The sequence below is a fragment of the Pseudophryne corroboree genome, unplaced genomic scaffold, assembly GCF_028390025.1.
Source record: "Pseudophryne corroboree isolate aPseCor3 unplaced genomic scaffold, aPseCor3.hap2 scaffold_1375, whole genome shotgun sequence".
NCBI classification, from domain to species: Eukaryota; Metazoa; Chordata; class Amphibia; order Anura; family Myobatrachidae; genus Pseudophryne; species Pseudophryne corroboree.
This window is the reverse complement of record NW_026968001.1, coordinates 87877-102392: the sequence shown is the minus strand read 5'-3', so window position 1 is coordinate 102392 and position 14516 is coordinate 87877. Positions and strand designations below refer to the sequence as shown.

Here is a 14516-nt window from a genome sequence, read left to right as displayed (position 1 = left end):
ATGGGGCATGGCCAACATGAGCCCCACACCAAAGGAGGGTGGAGGTGTTTAATGCGAACTAGGGGTCATCCAAGCACCGCAAAAGGCCGCCATGCCCTGCACGCCCCTTTTCTCTTTTCATATGCAGATGAGGGTTGAAGCCAACTTTGACCCACTGCTTGGATGACATCACCGTATGCAAATCCGTCTTCTGCAGAACTTCCCCCAGGAATGCTTGCACTAGTTGTTGCATTTGGTTTGTTGTTTGGGGGTGCTTCAGTATTAGGCAGCCTTCTGCCCTCCCATGTTCATCTGAAAATATGTGTTCTCCCTGCAGTTGTTGTCCCCAGATGAGAGTTCCCTTGTGCTGCCTCAGTTGAATCTCCTTTACTTGACAGAGATGTGCATGAGCAGCGGCCCTCCCCAGCCCTATTCCAAATCATACTTATTTTGCATAGGAGATACCATGGTCATGAAGATTGTTCTCCCAGGGTGAGGTTCATTCATTGCATTTTGGGTATGCTGACCCCTGTGATTTCCCCAAATGTGGGAAACTTGACTGCATTATTTGTGGTAGTGGGGGACTGTGTTTGTGCTTTCCTCTGGTCAGCTCTGGTAAAAGTAAGATTTCTTTGTCTCAGATTTTCCTCTAGCCTTGTTCTTCTTTCGAGAGTTCCATTGTGCTGCCTCAGTTGGATCTCCTTCACTTGACAGGGGGGTACCCGAGCAGCGACCCTCCCCAGCTCTAGCCCAACTCCTACTTACCTGCCAGGTGAGATACTATGATCATGAAGGTGCTTCTCCCAGGGCAAGGCTCACCCATTGCACTCTGGGTGTGCTGCCCCTGCGATTTCCCCAAATGTGGGGAACTTGACTGCATAATTTGTGTTTCCCCTGGTCGGCTCTCGTATAATTCAGATCTATTTGTCTCAGGTCTCTCTCCAGCCTAGTTTGCTGTCTGTTTCCACTTCTCTTTTCTTCAGCCGCTCCCTTCTATACCCTTGTGCACTATCCTGACTTCTCCTCCCGTCTGCTTACTTTGTGCCTTCCAATGCACAATGCAAACTACAGGTAGTGCTGCAGGGCCCACACCCTTTTACTTGCCTTACAGAGCAGCTCTGGAGCTGTTACAGTGCCCAGCTGCTGCAAGAAATCAGCTTGAATGCTTCAGGGGATGGGGCATGGCCAACATGAGCCCCACACCAAAGGAGGGGGGAGGTGTTTAATGCGAACTAGGGGTCATCCAAGCACTGCGAAAGGCCGCCATGCCCTGCATGCCCCTTTTCTCTTTTCATATGCAGATGAGGGTTCCAGTCAACTTTGGCCCACTGCTTGGATAACATCACCGTATGCAAATCCGTCTGCTGCAGACCTTCCCCCAGGAGTGCTTGTACTAGTTGTTGCATATGGTTTGATATTTGATGGTGCTTCAGTATTAGGCAGCCTTCCGCCCTCCCATGTTCATCTGAAAAGATGTGGTCTCCCTGCAGTTGTTGTCCCCAGATGAGAGTTCACTTGTGCTGCCTCAGTTGAATCTCCTTTACTTGACAGAGATGTGCCTGAGCAGCTGCCCTCACCAGCCCTATCCCAAATCATACTTATTTTGCATAGGAGATACCATGGTCATGAAGATTGTTCTCCCAGGGTGAGGTTCATTCATTGCATTCTGGGTATGCTGACCCCTGTGATTTTCCCAAATGTGGGAAACTCGACTGCATTATTTGTGGTAGTGGGGGACTGTGTTTGTGCTTTCCTCTGGTCAGCTCTGGTAAAAGTCAGATTTCTTTGTCTCAGATCTTCCTCTAGCCTTGTTCTTCTTTCGAGAGTTCCCTGGTGCTGCCTCAGTTGGATCTCCTTCACTTCACAGGGGGGAACCCGAGCAGCGACCCTCCCCAGCTCTAGCCCAACTCCTACTTACCTGCCAGGTGAGATACTATGATCATGAAGGTGCTTCTCCCAGGGCAAGGCTCAACCATTGCACTCTGGGTGTGCTGCTCCTGCGATTTCCCCAAATGTGGGAAACTTGACTGCATAATTTGTGTTTCCCCTCGTCGGCTCTCGTATAATTCAGATCTCTTTGTCTCAGGTCTCTCTCCAGCCTAGTTTGCTGTCTGTTTCCACTTCTCTTTTCTTCAGCCGCTCCCTTCTATACCCTTGTGCACTATCCTGACTTCTCCTCCCGTCTGCTTACTTTGTGCCTTCCAATGCACAATGCAAACTACAGGTAGTGCTGCAGGGCCCACACCCTTTTACTTGCCTTACAGAGCAGCTCTGGAGCTGTTACAGTGCCCAGCTGCTGCAAGAAATCAGCTTGAATGCTTCAGGGGCTGGGGCATAGCCAACATGAGCCCCACACCAAAGGAGGGTGGAGGTGTTTAATGCAAACTAGGGGTCAGCCAAGCGCCGCAAAAGGCCACCATGCCCTGCACGCCCCTTTTCTCTTTTCATATGCAGACGAGGGTTGAAGCCAACTTTGACCCACTGCTTGGATGACATCACCATATGCAAATCCATCTGCGGCAGGCCTTCCCCCAGGAATGCTTGCACTAGTTGTTGCATTTGGTTTGTTGTTTGGGGGTGCTTCAGTATTAGGCAGCCTTCTGCCCTCCCATGTTCATCTGAAAATATATGTTCTCCCTGCAGTTGTTGTCCCAAGATGAGAGTTCCCTTGTGCTGCCTCAGTTGAATCTCCTTTACTTGACAGAGATGTGCATGAGCAGCGGCCCTCCCCAGCCCTATTCCAAATCATACTTATTTTGCATAGGAGATACCATGGTCATGAAGATTTTTCTCCCAGGGTGAGGTTCATTCATTGCATTTTGGGTATGCTGACCCCTGTGATTTCCCCAAATGTGGGAAACTTGACTGCATTATTTGTGGTAGTGGGAGACTGTGTTTGTGCTTTCCTCTGGTCAGCTCTGGTAAAAGTCAGATTTCTTTGTCTCAGATTTTCCTTTAGCCTTGTTCTTTTTTCGAGAGTTCCCTTGTGCTGCCTCAGTTGGATCTCCTTCACTTTACAGGGGGGTACCCGAGCAGCGACCCTCCCCAGCTCTAGCCCAACTCCTACTTACCTGCCAGGTGAGATACTATGATCATGAAGGTGCTTCTCCCAGGGCAAGGCTCACCCATTGTACTCTGGGTGTGCTGCTCCTGCGATTTCCCCAAATGTGGGAAACTTGACTGCATAATTTGTGTTTCCCCTGGTCGGCTCTCGTATAATTCAGATCTCTTTGTCTCAGGTCTCTCTCCAGCCTAGTTTGCTGTCTGTTTCCACTTCTCTTTTCTTCAGCCGCTCCCTTTTATACCCTTGTGCACTATCCTGACTTCTCCTCCCGTCTGCTTACTTTGTGCCTTCCAATGCACAATGCAAACTACAGGTAGTGCTGCAGGGCCCACACCCTTTTACTTGCCTTACAGAGCAGCTCTTGAGCTGTTACAGTGCCCAGCTGCTGCAAGAAATCAGCTTGAATGCTTCAGGGGATGGGGCATGGCCAACATGAGCCCCACACCAAAGGAGGGTGGAGGTGTTTAATGCGAACTAGGGGTCATCCAAGCACCGCAAAAGGCCGCCATGCCCTGCACGCCCCTTTTCTCTTTTCATATGCAGATGAGGGTTGAAGCCAACTTTGACCCACTGCTTGGATGACATCACCGTATGCAAATCCGTCTTCTGCAGAACTTCCCCCAGGAATGCTTGCACTAGTTGTTGCATTTGGTTTGTTGTTTGGGGGTGCTTCAGTATTAGGCAGCCTTCTGCCCTCCCATGTTCATCTGAAAATATGTGTTCTCCCTGCAGTTGTTGTCCCCAGATGAGAGTTCCATTGTGCTGCCTCAGTTGAATCTCCTTTACTTGACAGAGATGTGCCTGAGCAGCGGCCCTCCCCAGCTCTATCCCAAATCATACTTATTTTGCATAGGAGATACCATGGTCATGAAGATTATTCTCCCAGGGTGAGGTTCATTCATTGCATTATGGGTATGCTGACCCCTGTGATTTCCCCAAATGTGGGAAACTCGACTGCTTTATTTGTGGTAGTGGGGGACTGTGTTTGTGTTTTCCTCTGGTCAGCTCTGGTAAAAGTCAGATTTCTTTGTTCAGATCTTCCTCTAGCCTTGTTCTTCTTTCGAGAGTTCCCTTGTGCTGCCTCAGTTGGATCTCCTTCACTTGACAGGGGGGTGCCCAAGCAGAGACCCTCCCCAGCTCTAGCCCAACTCCTACTTACCTGCCAGGTGAGATACTATGATCATGAAGGTGCTTCTCCCAGGGCAAGGCTCACCCATTGCACTCTGGGTGTGCTGCCCCTGCGATTTCCCCAAATGTGGGAAACTTGACTGCATAATTTGTGTTTCCCCTGGTCGGCTCTCGTGTAATTCAGATCTCTTTGTCTCAGGTCTCTCTCCAACCTAGTTTGCTGTCTGTTTCCACTTCTCTTTTCTTCAGCCGCTCCCTTCTATACCCTTGTGCACTATCCTGACTTCTCCTCCCGTCTGCTTACTTTGTGCCTTCCAATGCACAATGCAAACTACAGGTAGTGCTGCAGGGCCCACACCCTTTTACTTGCCTTACAGAGCAGCTCTGGAGATGTTACAGTGCCCAGCTGCTGCAAGAAATCAGCTTGAATGCTTCAGGGGATGGGGCATGGCCAACATGAGCCCCACACCAAAGGAGGGTGGAGGTGTTTAATGCGAACTAGGGGTCATCCAAGCACCGCAAAAGGCCGCCATGCCCTGCACGCTCCTTTTCTCTTTTCATATGCAGATGAGGGTTGAAGCCAACTTTGACCCACTGCTTGGATGACATCACCGTATGCAAATCCGTCTTCTGCAGAACTTCCCCCAGGAATGCTTGCACTAGTTGTTGCATTTGGTTTGTTGTTTGGGGGTGCTTCAGTATTAGGCAGCCTTCTGCCCTCCCATGTTCATCTGAAAATATGTGTTCTCCCTGCAGTTGTTGTCCCCAGATGAGAGTTCCCTTGTGCTGCCTCAGTTGAATCTCCTTTACTTGACAGAGATGTGCATGAGCAGCGGCCCTCCCCAGCCCTATTCCAAATCATACTTATTTTGCATAGGAGATACCATGGTCATGAAGATTGTTCTCCCAGGGTGAGGTTCATTCATTGCATTTTGGGTATGCTGACCCCTGTGATTTCCCCAAATGTGGGAAACTTGACTGCATTATTTGTGGTAGTGGGGGACTGTGTTTGTGCTTTCCTCTGGTCAGCTCTGGTAAAAGTCAGATTTCTTTGTCTCAGATTTTTCTCTAGCCTTGTTCTTCTTTCGAGAGTTCCCTTGTGCTGCCTCAGTTGGATCTCCTTCAGTTTACAGGGGGGTACCCGAGCAGCGATCCTCCCCAGCTCTAGCCCAACTCCTACTTACCTGCCAGGTGAGATACTATGATCATGAAGGTGCTTCTCCCAGGGCAAGGCTCACCCATTGCACTCTAGGTGTGCTGCTCCTGCGATTTCCCCAAATGTGGGAAACTTGACTGCATAATTTGTGTTTCCCCTGGTCGGCTCTCGTATAATTCAGATCTCTTTGTCTCAGGTCTCTCTCCAGCCTAGTTTGCTGTCTGTTTCCACTTCTCTTTTCTTGAGCCGCTCCCTTCTATGCCCTTGCGCACTATCCTGACTTCTCCTCCTGTCTGCTTACTTTGTGCCTTCCAACGCACAATGCGAACTACAGGTAGTGCTGCAGGGCCCACACCCTTTTACTTGCCTTACAGAGCAGCTCTGGAGCTGTTACAGTGCCCAGCTGCTGCAAGAAATCAGCTTGAATGCTTCAGGGGCTGGGGCATAGCCAACATGAGCCCCACACCAAAGGAGGTTGGAGGTGTTTAATGCAAACTAGGGGTCAGCCAAGTGCCGCAAAAGGCCACCATGCCCTGCACGCCCCTTTTCTCTTTTCATATGCAGACGAGGGTTGAAGCCAACTTTGACCCACTGCTTGGATGACATCACCATATGCAAATCCATCTGCGGCAGGCCTTCCCCCAGGAATGCTTGCACTAGTTGTTGCATTTGGTTTGTTGTTTGGGGGTGCTTCAGTATTAGGCAGCTTTCTGCCCTCCCATGTTCATCTGAAAATATATGTTCTCCCTGCAGTTGTTGTCCCCAGATGAGAGTTCCCTTGTGCTGCCTCAGTTGAATCTCCTTTACTTGACAGAGATGTGCATGAGCAGCGGCCCTCCCCAGCCCTATTCCAAATCATACTTATTTTGCATAGGAGATACCATGGTCATGAAGATTTTTCTCCCAGGGTGAGGTTCATTCATTGCATTTTGGGTATGCTGACCCCTGTGATTTCCCCAAATGTGGGAAACTCAACTGCATTATTTGTGGTAGTGGGGGACTGTGTTTGTGCTTTCCTCTGGTCAGCTCTAGTAAAAGTCAGATTTCTTTGTCTCACATTTTCCTCTAGCCTTGTTCTTCTTTCGAGAGTTCCCTTGTGCTGCCTTTGTTGGATCTCCTTCACTTTACAGGGGGGTACCCGAGCAGCGACCCTCCCCAGCTCTAGCCCAACTCCTACTTACCTGCCAGGTGAGATACTATGATCATTAAGGTGCTTCTCCCAGGGCAAGGCTCACCCATTGTACTCTGGGTGTGCTGCTCCTGCGATTTCCCCAAATGTGGGAAACTTGACTGCATAATTTGTGTTTCCCCTCGTCGGCTCTCGTATAATTCAGATCTCTTTGTCTCAGGTCTCTCTCCAGCCTAGTTTGCTGTCTGTTTCCACTTCTCTTTTCTTCAGCCGCTCCCTTCTATACCCTTGTGCACTATCCTGACTTCTCCACCCGTCTGCTTACTTTGTGCCTTCCAATGCACAATGCAAACTACAGGTAGTGCTGCAGGGCCCACACCCTTTTACTTGCCTTACAGAGCAGCTCTGGAGCTGTTACAGTGCCCAGCTGCTGCAAGAAATCAGCTTGAATGCTTCAGGGGCTGGGGCATAGCCAACATCAGCCCCACACCGAAGGAGGGTGGAGGTGTTTAATGCAAACTAGGGGTCAGTCAAGCGCCGCAAAAGGCCACCATGCCCTGCACGCCCCTTTTCTGTTTTCATATGCAGATGAGGGTTGAAGCCAACTTTGACCCACTGCTTGGATGACATCACCATATGCAAATCCATCTGCGGCAGGCCTTCCCCCAGGAATGCTTGCACTAGTTGTTGCATTTGGTTTGTTGTTTGGGGGTGCTTCAGTATTAGGCAGCCTTCTGCTGCACCCTGCTGCTGCATCCAAGCGCTGCAAAAGGCCGCCATGCCCTGCACGCCCCTTTTCTCTTTTCATATGCAGACGAGGGTTGAAGCCAACTTTGACCCACTGCTTGGATGACATCACCATATGCAAATCCATCTGCTGCAGGCCTTCCCCCAGGAATGCTTGCACTAGTTGTTGCATTTGGTTTGTTGTTTGGGGGTGCTTCAGTATTAGGCAGCCTTCTGCCCTCACATGTTCATCAGAAAATATGTGTTCTCCCTGCAGTTGTTGTCCCCAGATGAGAGTTCCCTTGTGCTGCCTCAGTTGAATCTCCTTTACTTGACAGAGATGTGCATGAGCAGCGGCCCTCCCCAGCCCTATTCCAAATCATACTTATTTTGCATAGGAGATACCATGGTCATGAAGATTGTTCTCCCAGGGTGAGGTTCATTCATTGCATTTTGGGTATGCTGACCCCTGTGATTTCCCCAAATGTGGGAAACTCAACTGCATTATTTGTGGTAGTGGGGGACTGTGTTTGTGCTTTCCTCTGGTCAGCTCTGGTAAAAGTCAGATTTCTTTGTCTCAGATTTTCCTCTTGCCTTGTTCTTCTTTCGAGAGTTCCCTTGTGCTGCCTCAGTTGGATCTCCTTCACTTGACAGGGGGGTACCCGAGCAGCGACCCTCCCCAGCTCTAGCCCAACTCCTACTTACCTGCCAGGTGAGATACTATGATCATGAAGGTGCTTCTCCCAGGGCAAGGCTCACCCATTGCACTCTGGGTGTGCTGCTCCTGCGATTTCCCCAAATGTGGGAAACTTGACTGCATAATTTGTGTTTCCCCTGGTCGGCTCTCGTATAATTCAGATCTCTTTGTCTCAGGTCTCTCTCCAGCCTAGTTTGCTGTCTGTTTCCACTTCTCTTTTCTTCAGCCGCTCCCTTCTATACCCTTGTGCACTATCCTGACTTCTCCTCCCGTCTGCTTACTTTGTGCCTTCCAATGCACAATGCAAACTACAGGTAGTGCTGCAGGGCCCACACCCTTTTACTTGCCTTACAGAGCAGCTCTGGAGCTGTTAAAGTGCCCAGCTGCTGCAAGAAATCAGCTTGAATGCTTCAGGGGCTGGGGCATAGCCAACATGAGCCCCACACCGAAGGAGGGTGGAGGTGTTTAATGCAAACTAGGGGTCGGTCAAGCGCCGCAAAAGGCCACCATGCCCTGCACGCCCCTTTTCTGTTTTCATATGCAGACGAGGGTTGAAGCCAACTTTGACCCACTGCTTGGATGACATCACCATATGCAAATCCATCTGCGGCAGGCCTTCCCCCAGGAATGCTTGCACTAGTTGTTGCATTTGGTTTGTTGTTTGGGGGTGCTTCAGTATTAGTCAGCCTTCTGCTCCACCCTCCTTTGGTGTGGGGCTCATGTTGGCCATGTCCCATCCCCTGAAGCATTCAAGCAGATTTCTTGCAGCAGCTGGGCACTGTAACAGCTCCAGAGCTGCTCTGTAAGGCAAGTAAAAGGGTGTGGGCCCTGCAGCACTACCTGTAGTTTGCATTGTGCATTGGAAGGCACAAAGTAAGCAGACGGGAGGAGAAGTCAGGATAGTGCACAAGGGTATAGAAGGGAGCGGCTGAAGAAAAGAGAAGTGGAAACAGACAGCAAACTAGGCTGGAGAGAGATCTGAGACAAAGAGATCTGAATTATACGAGAGCCGACCAGGGGAAACACAAATTATGCAGTCAAGTTTCCCACATTTGGGGAAATCGCAGGGGCTGCACACCCAGAGTGCAATGGGTGAGCCTTGCCCTGGGAGAAGCACCTTCATGATCATAGTATCTCACCTGGCAGGTAAGTAGGAGTTGGGCTAGAGCTGGGGAGGGTCGCTGCTCGGGCACCCCCCTGTTAAGTGAAGGAGATCCAACTGAGGCAGCACAAGGGAACTCTCAAAAGAAGAACAAGGCTAGAGGAAGATCTGAAACAAAGAAATCTGACTTTTACCAGAGCTGACCAGAAGAAAACACAAACACAGTCCCCCACTACCACAAATAAAGCAGTCGAGTTTCCCACATTTGGGGAAATCACAGGGGTCAGCATACCCAAAATGCAATGAATGAACCTCACCTCGACTGCTTTATTTGTGGTAGTGGGGGACTGTGTTTGTGTTTTCTTCTGGTCAGCTCTGGTAAAAGTCAGATTTCTTTGTTTCAGATCTTCCTCTAGCCTTGTTCTTCTTTTGAGAGTTCCCTTGTGCTGCCTCAGTTGGATCTCCTTCACTTAACAGGGGGGTGCTCGAGCAGCGACCCTCCCCAGCTCTAGCCCAACTCATACTTACCTGCCAGGTGAGATACTATGATCATGAAGGTGCTTCTCCCAGGGCAAGGCTCACCCATTGCACTCTGGGTGTGCTGCCCCTGCGATTTCCCCAAATGTGGGAAACTTGACTGCATAATTTGTGTTTCCCCTGGTCGGCTATCGTATAATTCAGATCTCTTTGTCTCAGATCTCTCTCCAGCCTAGTTTGCTGTCTGTTTCCACTTCTCTTTTCTTCAGCCGCTCCCTTCTATACCCTTGTGCACTATCCAGACTTCTCCTCCCGTCTGCTTACTTTGTGCCTTCCAATGCACAATGCAAACTACAGGTAGTGCTGCAGGGCCCACACCCTTTTACTTGCCTTACAGAGCAGCTCTTGAGCTGTTACAGTGCCCAGCTGCTGCAAGAAATCTGCTTGAAAGCTTCAGGGGATGGGGCATGGCCAACATGAGCCCCACACCAAAGCAGGGTGCAGCAGAAGGCTGCCTAATACTGAAGCACCCCCAAACAACAAACCAAATGCAACAACTAGTGCAAGCATTCCTGGGGGAAGGCCTGCCGCAGATGGATTTGCATATGGTGATGTCATCCAAGCAGTGGGTCAAAGTTGGCTTCAACCCTCATCTGCATATGAAAACAGAAAAGGGGCGTGCAGGGCATGGTGGCCTTTTGCGGCGCTTGACTGACCCCTAGTTTGCATTAAACACCTCCACCCTCCTTCGGTGTGGGGCTGATGTTGGCTATGCCCCAGCCCCTGAAGCATTCAAGCTGATTTCTTGCAGCAGCTGGGCACTGTAACAGCTCCAGAGCTGCTCTGTAAGGCAAGTAAAAGGGTGTGGGCCCTGCAGCACTACCTGTAGTTTGCATTGTGCATTGGAAGGCACAAAGTAAGCAGACGGGAGGAGAAGTCAGGATAGTGCACAAGGGTATAGAAGGGAGCGGCTGAAGAAAAGAGAAGTGGAAACAGACAGCAAACTAGGCTGGAGAGAGACCTGAGACAAAGAGATCTGAATTATACGAGAGCCGACGAGGGGAAACACAAATTATGCAGTCAAGTTTCCCACATTTGGGGAAATCGCAGGAGCAGCACACCCAGAGTACAATGGGTGAGCCTTGCCCTGGGAGAAGCACCTTAATGATCATAGTATCTCACCTGGCAGGTAAGTAGGAGTTGGGCTAGAGCTGGGGAGGGTCGCTGCTCGGGTACCCCCCTGTAAAGTGAAGGAGATCCAACAAAGGCAGCACAAGGGAACTCTTGAAAGAAGAACAAGGCTAGAGGAAAATGTGAGACAAAGAAATCTGACTTTTACTAGAGCTGACCAGAGGAAAGCACAAACACAGTCCCCCACTACCACAAATAATGCAGTTGAGTTTCCCACATTTGGGGAAATCACAGGGGTCAGCATACCCAAAATGCAATGAATGAACCTCACCCTGGGAGAAAAATCTTCATGACCATGGTATCTCCTATGCAAAATAAGTATGATTTGGAATAGGGCTGGGGAGGGCCGCTGCTCATGCACATCTCTGTCAAGTAAAGGAGATTCAACTGAGGCAGCACAAGGGAACTCTCATCTGGGGACAACAACTGCAGGGAGAACATATATTTTCAGATGAACATGGGAGGGCAGAAAGCTGCCTAATACTGAAGCACCCCCAAACAACAAACCAAATGCAACAACTAGTGCAAGCATTCCTGGGGGAAGGCCTGCCCAGATGGATTTGCATATGGTGATGTCATCCAAGCAGTGGGTCAAAGTTGGCTTCAACCCTCGTCTGCATATGAAAAGAGAAAAGGGGCGTGCAGGGCATGGTGGCCTTTTGCGGCACTTGGCTGACCCCTAGTTTGCATTAAACACCTCCACCCTCCTTTGGTGTGGGGCTCATGTTGGCTATGCCCCAGCCCCTGAAGCATTCAAGCTGATTTCTTGCAGCAGCTGGGCACTGTAACAGCTCCAGAGCTGCTCTGTAAGGCAAGTAAAAGGGTGTGGGCCCTGCAGCACTACCTGTAGTTCGCATTGTGCGTTGGAAGGCACAAAGTAAGCAGACAGGAGGAGAAGTCAGGATAGTGCGCAAGGGCATAGAAGGGAGCGGCTCAAGAAAAGAGAAGTGGAAACAGACAGCAAACTAGGCTGGAGAGAGACCTGAGACAAAGAGATCTGAATTATACGAGAGCCGACCAGGGGAAACACAAATTATGCAGTCAAGTTTCCCACATTTGGGGAAATCGCAGGAGCAGCACACCTAGAGTGCAATGGGTGAGCCTTGCCCTGGGAGAAGCACCTTCATGATCATAGTATCTCACCTGGCAGGTAAGTAGGAGTTGGGCTAGAGCTGGGGAGGATCGCTGCTCGGGTACCCCCCTGTAAACTGAAGGAGATCCAACTGAGGCAGCACAAGGGAACTCTCGAAAGAAGAACAAGGCTAGAGGAAAATCTGAGACAAAGAAATCTGACTTTTACCAGAGCTGACCAGAGGAAAGCACAAACACAGTCCCCCACTACCACAAATAATGCAGTCAAGTTTCCCACATTTGGGGAAATCACAGGGGTCAGCATACCCAAAATGCAATGAATGAACCTCACCCTGGGAGAACAATCTTCATGACCATGGTATCTCCTATGCAAAATAAGTATGATTTGGAAAAGGGCTGGGGAGGGCCGCTGCTCATGCACATCTCTGTCAAGTAAAGGAGATTCAACTGAGGCAGCACAAGGGAACTCTCATCTGGGGACAACAACTGCAGGGAGAACACATATTTTCAGATGAACATGGGAGGGCAGAAGGCTGCCTAATACTGAAGCACCCCCAAACAACAAACCAAATGCAACAACTAGTGCAAGCATTCCTGGGGAAGTTCTGCAGAAGACGGATTTGCATACGGTGATGTCATCCAAGCAGTGGGTCAAAGTTGGCTTCAACCCTCATCTGCATATGAAAAGAGAAAAGGAGCATGCAGGGCATGGCGGCCTTTTGCGGTGCTTGGATGACCCCTAGTTCGCATTAAACACCTCCACCCTCCTTTGGTGTGGGGCTCATGTTGGCCATGCCCCATCCCCTGAAGCATTCAAGCTGATTTCTTGCAGCAGCTGGGCACTGTAACATCTCCAGAGCTGCTCTGTAAGGCAAGTAAAAGGGTGTGGGCCCTGCAGCACTACCTGTAGTTTGCATTGTGCATTGGAAGGCACAAAGTAAGCAGACGGGAGGAGAAGTCAGGATAGTGCACAAGGGTATAGAAGGGAGCGGCTGTAGAAAAGAGAAGTGGAAACAGACAGCAAACTAGGTTGGAGAGAGACCTGAGACAAAGAGATCTGAATTACACGAGAGCCGACCAGGGGAAACACAAATTATGCAGTCAAGTTTCCCACATTTGGGGAAATCGCAGGGGCAGCACACCCAGAGTGCAATGGGTGAGCCTTGCCCTGGGAGAAGCACCTTCATGATCATAGTATCTCACCTGGCAGGTAAGTAGGAGTTGGGCTAGAGCTGGGGAGGGTCTCTGCTTGGGCACCCCCCTGTCAAGTGAAGGAGATCCAACTGAGGCAGCACAAGGGAACTCTCAAAAGAAGAACAAGGCTAGAGGAAGATCTGAACAAAGAAATCTGACTTTTACCAGAGCTGACCAGAGGAAAACACAAACACAGTCCCCCACTACCACAAATAAAGCAGTCGAGTTTCCCACATTTGGGGAAATCACAGGGGTCAGCATACCCATAATGCAATGAATGAACCTCACCCTGGGAGAATAATCTTCATGACCATGGTATCTCCTATGCAAAATAAGTATGATTTGGGATAGAGCTGGGGAGGGCCGCTGCTCAGGCACATCTCTGTCAAGTAAAGGAGATTCAACTGAGGCAGCACAAGGGAACTCTCATCTGGGGACAACAACTGCAGGGAGAACACATATTTTCAGATGAACATGGGAGGGCAGAAGGCTGCCTAATACTGAAGCACCCCCAAACAACAAACCAAATGCAACAACTAGTGCAAGCATTCCTGGGGGAAGTTCTGCAGAAGACGGATTTGCATACGGTGATGTCATCCAAGCAGTGGGTCAAAGTTGGCTTCAACCCTCATCTGCATATGAAAAGAGAAAAGGGGCGTGCAGGGCATGGCGGCCTTTTGCGGTGCTTGGATGACCCCTAGTTCGCATTAAACACCTCCACCCTCCTTTGGTGTGGGGCTCATGTTGGCCATGCCCCATCCCCTGAAGCATTCAAGCTGATTTCTTGCAGCAGCTGGGCACTGTAACAGCTCCAGAGCTGCTCTGTAAGGCAAGTAAAAGGGTGTGGGCCCTGCAGCACTACCTGTAGTTTGCATTGTGCATTGGAAGGCACAAAGTAAGCAAACGGGAGGAGAAGTCAGGATAGTGCACAAGGGTATAGAAGGGAGCGGCTGAAGAAAAGAGAAGTGGAAACAGACAGCAAACTAGGCTGGAGAGAGACCTGAGACAAAGAGATCTGAATTATACGAGAGCCGACCAGGGGAAACACAAATTATGCAGTCAAGTTTCCCACATTTGGGGAAATCACAGGAGCAGCACACCCAGAGTACAATGGGTGAGCCTTGACCTGGGAGAAGCACCTTCATGATCATAGTATCTCACCTGGCAGGTAAGTAGGAGTTGGGCTAGAGCTGGGGAGGGTCGCTGCTCGGGTACCCCCCTGTAAAGTGAAGGAGATCCAACTGAGGCAGCACAAGGGAACTCTCGAAAAAAGAACAAGGCTAAAGGAAAATCTGAGACAAAGAAATCTGACTTTTACCAGAGCTGACCAGAGGAAAGCACAAACACAGTCTCCCACTACCACAAATAATGCAGTCAAGTTTCCCACATTTGGGGAAATCACAGGGGTCAGCATACCCAAAATGCAATGAATGAACCTCACCCTGGGAGAAAAATCTTCATGACCATGGTATCTCCTATGCAAAATAAGTATGATTTGGAATAGGGCTGGGGAGGGCCGCTGCTCATGCACATCTCTGTCAAGTAAAGGAGATTCAACTGAGGCAGCACAAGGGAACTCTC

General features: G+C 49.9%; 21 non-coding genes and 3 pseudogenes across 21 annotated transcripts; 15 read left to right on the top strand and 9 right to left on the bottom strand.

Annotated features, from left to right (window-relative positions):
- Window positions 1-420: 420 nt before the first annotated feature.
- LOC134995174 (U1 spliceosomal RNA) lies at window positions 421-584 on the top strand. Its single transcript, XR_010198036.1, has one exon. It is a non-coding gene; the product is annotated as a U1 spliceosomal RNA (small nuclear RNA).
- Window positions 585-736: 152 nt separating this feature from the next.
- Window positions 737-899, top strand: LOC134995201 (U1 spliceosomal RNA). Its single transcript, XR_010198063.1, has one exon. It is a non-coding gene; the product is annotated as a U1 spliceosomal RNA (small nuclear RNA).
- Window positions 900-1573: 674 nt separating this feature from the next.
- On the top strand, window positions 1574-1737 carry LOC134995162 (U1 spliceosomal RNA). The gene has a single exon (XR_010198025.1). It is a non-coding gene; the product is annotated as a U1 spliceosomal RNA (small nuclear RNA).
- A 152-nt stretch (window positions 1738-1889) lies between these two features.
- On the top strand, window positions 1890-2025 carry LOC134995136 (U1 spliceosomal RNA; annotated as a pseudogene).
- A 701-nt stretch (window positions 2026-2726) lies between these two features.
- Window positions 2727-2890, top strand: LOC134995185 (U1 spliceosomal RNA). Its single transcript, XR_010198047.1, has one exon. It is a non-coding gene; the product is annotated as a U1 spliceosomal RNA (small nuclear RNA).
- A 152-nt stretch (window positions 2891-3042) lies between these two features.
- LOC134995203 (U1 spliceosomal RNA) lies at window positions 3043-3205 on the top strand. Its single transcript, XR_010198065.1, has one exon. It is a non-coding gene; the product is annotated as a U1 spliceosomal RNA (small nuclear RNA).
- Window positions 3206-3879: 674 nt separating this feature from the next.
- On the top strand, window positions 3880-4043 carry LOC134995183 (U1 spliceosomal RNA). The gene has a single exon (XR_010198045.1). It is a non-coding gene; the product is annotated as a U1 spliceosomal RNA (small nuclear RNA).
- Window positions 4044-4194: 151 nt separating this feature from the next.
- Window positions 4195-4357, top strand: LOC134995189 (U1 spliceosomal RNA). The gene has a single exon (XR_010198051.1). It is a non-coding gene; the product is annotated as a U1 spliceosomal RNA (small nuclear RNA).
- Window positions 4358-5031: 674 nt separating this feature from the next.
- On the top strand, window positions 5032-5195 carry LOC134995173 (U1 spliceosomal RNA). Its single transcript, XR_010198035.1, has one exon. It is a non-coding gene; the product is annotated as a U1 spliceosomal RNA (small nuclear RNA).
- A 152-nt stretch (window positions 5196-5347) lies between these two features.
- Window positions 5348-5510, top strand: LOC134995142 (U1 spliceosomal RNA). The gene has a single exon (XR_010198006.1). It is a non-coding gene; the product is annotated as a U1 spliceosomal RNA (small nuclear RNA).
- Window positions 5511-6184: 674 nt separating this feature from the next.
- LOC134995167 (U1 spliceosomal RNA) lies at window positions 6185-6348 on the top strand. Its single transcript, XR_010198030.1, has one exon. It is a non-coding gene; the product is annotated as a U1 spliceosomal RNA (small nuclear RNA).
- Window positions 6349-6500: 152 nt separating this feature from the next.
- Window positions 6501-6636, top strand: LOC134995139 (U1 spliceosomal RNA; annotated as a pseudogene).
- A 927-nt stretch (window positions 6637-7563) lies between these two features.
- LOC134995134 (U1 spliceosomal RNA) lies at window positions 7564-7727 on the top strand. The gene has a single exon (XR_010198003.1). It is a non-coding gene; the product is annotated as a U1 spliceosomal RNA (small nuclear RNA).
- A 152-nt stretch (window positions 7728-7879) lies between these two features.
- Window positions 7880-8042, top strand: LOC134995200 (U1 spliceosomal RNA). The gene has a single exon (XR_010198062.1). It is a non-coding gene; the product is annotated as a U1 spliceosomal RNA (small nuclear RNA).
- Window positions 8043-8870: 828 nt separating this feature from the next.
- LOC134995202 (U1 spliceosomal RNA) lies at window positions 8871-9033 on the bottom strand. Its single transcript, XR_010198064.1, has one exon. It is a non-coding gene; the product is annotated as a U1 spliceosomal RNA (small nuclear RNA).
- A 468-nt stretch (window positions 9034-9501) lies between these two features.
- LOC134995190 (U1 spliceosomal RNA) lies at window positions 9502-9664 on the top strand. The gene has a single exon (XR_010198052.1). It is a non-coding gene; the product is annotated as a U1 spliceosomal RNA (small nuclear RNA).
- Window positions 9665-10519: 855 nt separating this feature from the next.
- LOC134995138 (U1 spliceosomal RNA) lies at window positions 10520-10655 on the bottom strand (annotated as a pseudogene).
- Window positions 10656-10807: 152 nt separating this feature from the next.
- Window positions 10808-10971, bottom strand: LOC134995166 (U1 spliceosomal RNA). The gene has a single exon (XR_010198029.1). It is a non-coding gene; the product is annotated as a U1 spliceosomal RNA (small nuclear RNA).
- A 673-nt stretch (window positions 10972-11644) lies between these two features.
- On the bottom strand, window positions 11645-11807 carry LOC134995141 (U1 spliceosomal RNA). The gene has a single exon (XR_010198005.1). It is a non-coding gene; the product is annotated as a U1 spliceosomal RNA (small nuclear RNA).
- Window positions 11808-11959: 152 nt separating this feature from the next.
- LOC134995172 (U1 spliceosomal RNA) lies at window positions 11960-12123 on the bottom strand. Its single transcript, XR_010198034.1, has one exon. It is a non-coding gene; the product is annotated as a U1 spliceosomal RNA (small nuclear RNA).
- Window positions 12124-12796: 673 nt separating this feature from the next.
- On the bottom strand, window positions 12797-12959 carry LOC134995188 (U1 spliceosomal RNA). The gene has a single exon (XR_010198050.1). It is a non-coding gene; the product is annotated as a U1 spliceosomal RNA (small nuclear RNA).
- Window positions 12960-13110: 151 nt separating this feature from the next.
- LOC134995181 (U1 spliceosomal RNA) lies at window positions 13111-13274 on the bottom strand. The gene has a single exon (XR_010198043.1). It is a non-coding gene; the product is annotated as a U1 spliceosomal RNA (small nuclear RNA).
- Window positions 13275-13948: 674 nt separating this feature from the next.
- On the bottom strand, window positions 13949-14111 carry LOC134995143 (U1 spliceosomal RNA). The gene has a single exon (XR_010198007.1). It is a non-coding gene; the product is annotated as a U1 spliceosomal RNA (small nuclear RNA).
- Window positions 14112-14263: 152 nt separating this feature from the next.
- On the bottom strand, window positions 14264-14427 carry LOC134995184 (U1 spliceosomal RNA). The gene has a single exon (XR_010198046.1). It is a non-coding gene; the product is annotated as a U1 spliceosomal RNA (small nuclear RNA).
- Between the last annotated feature and the right edge of the window lie 89 nt (window positions 14428-14516).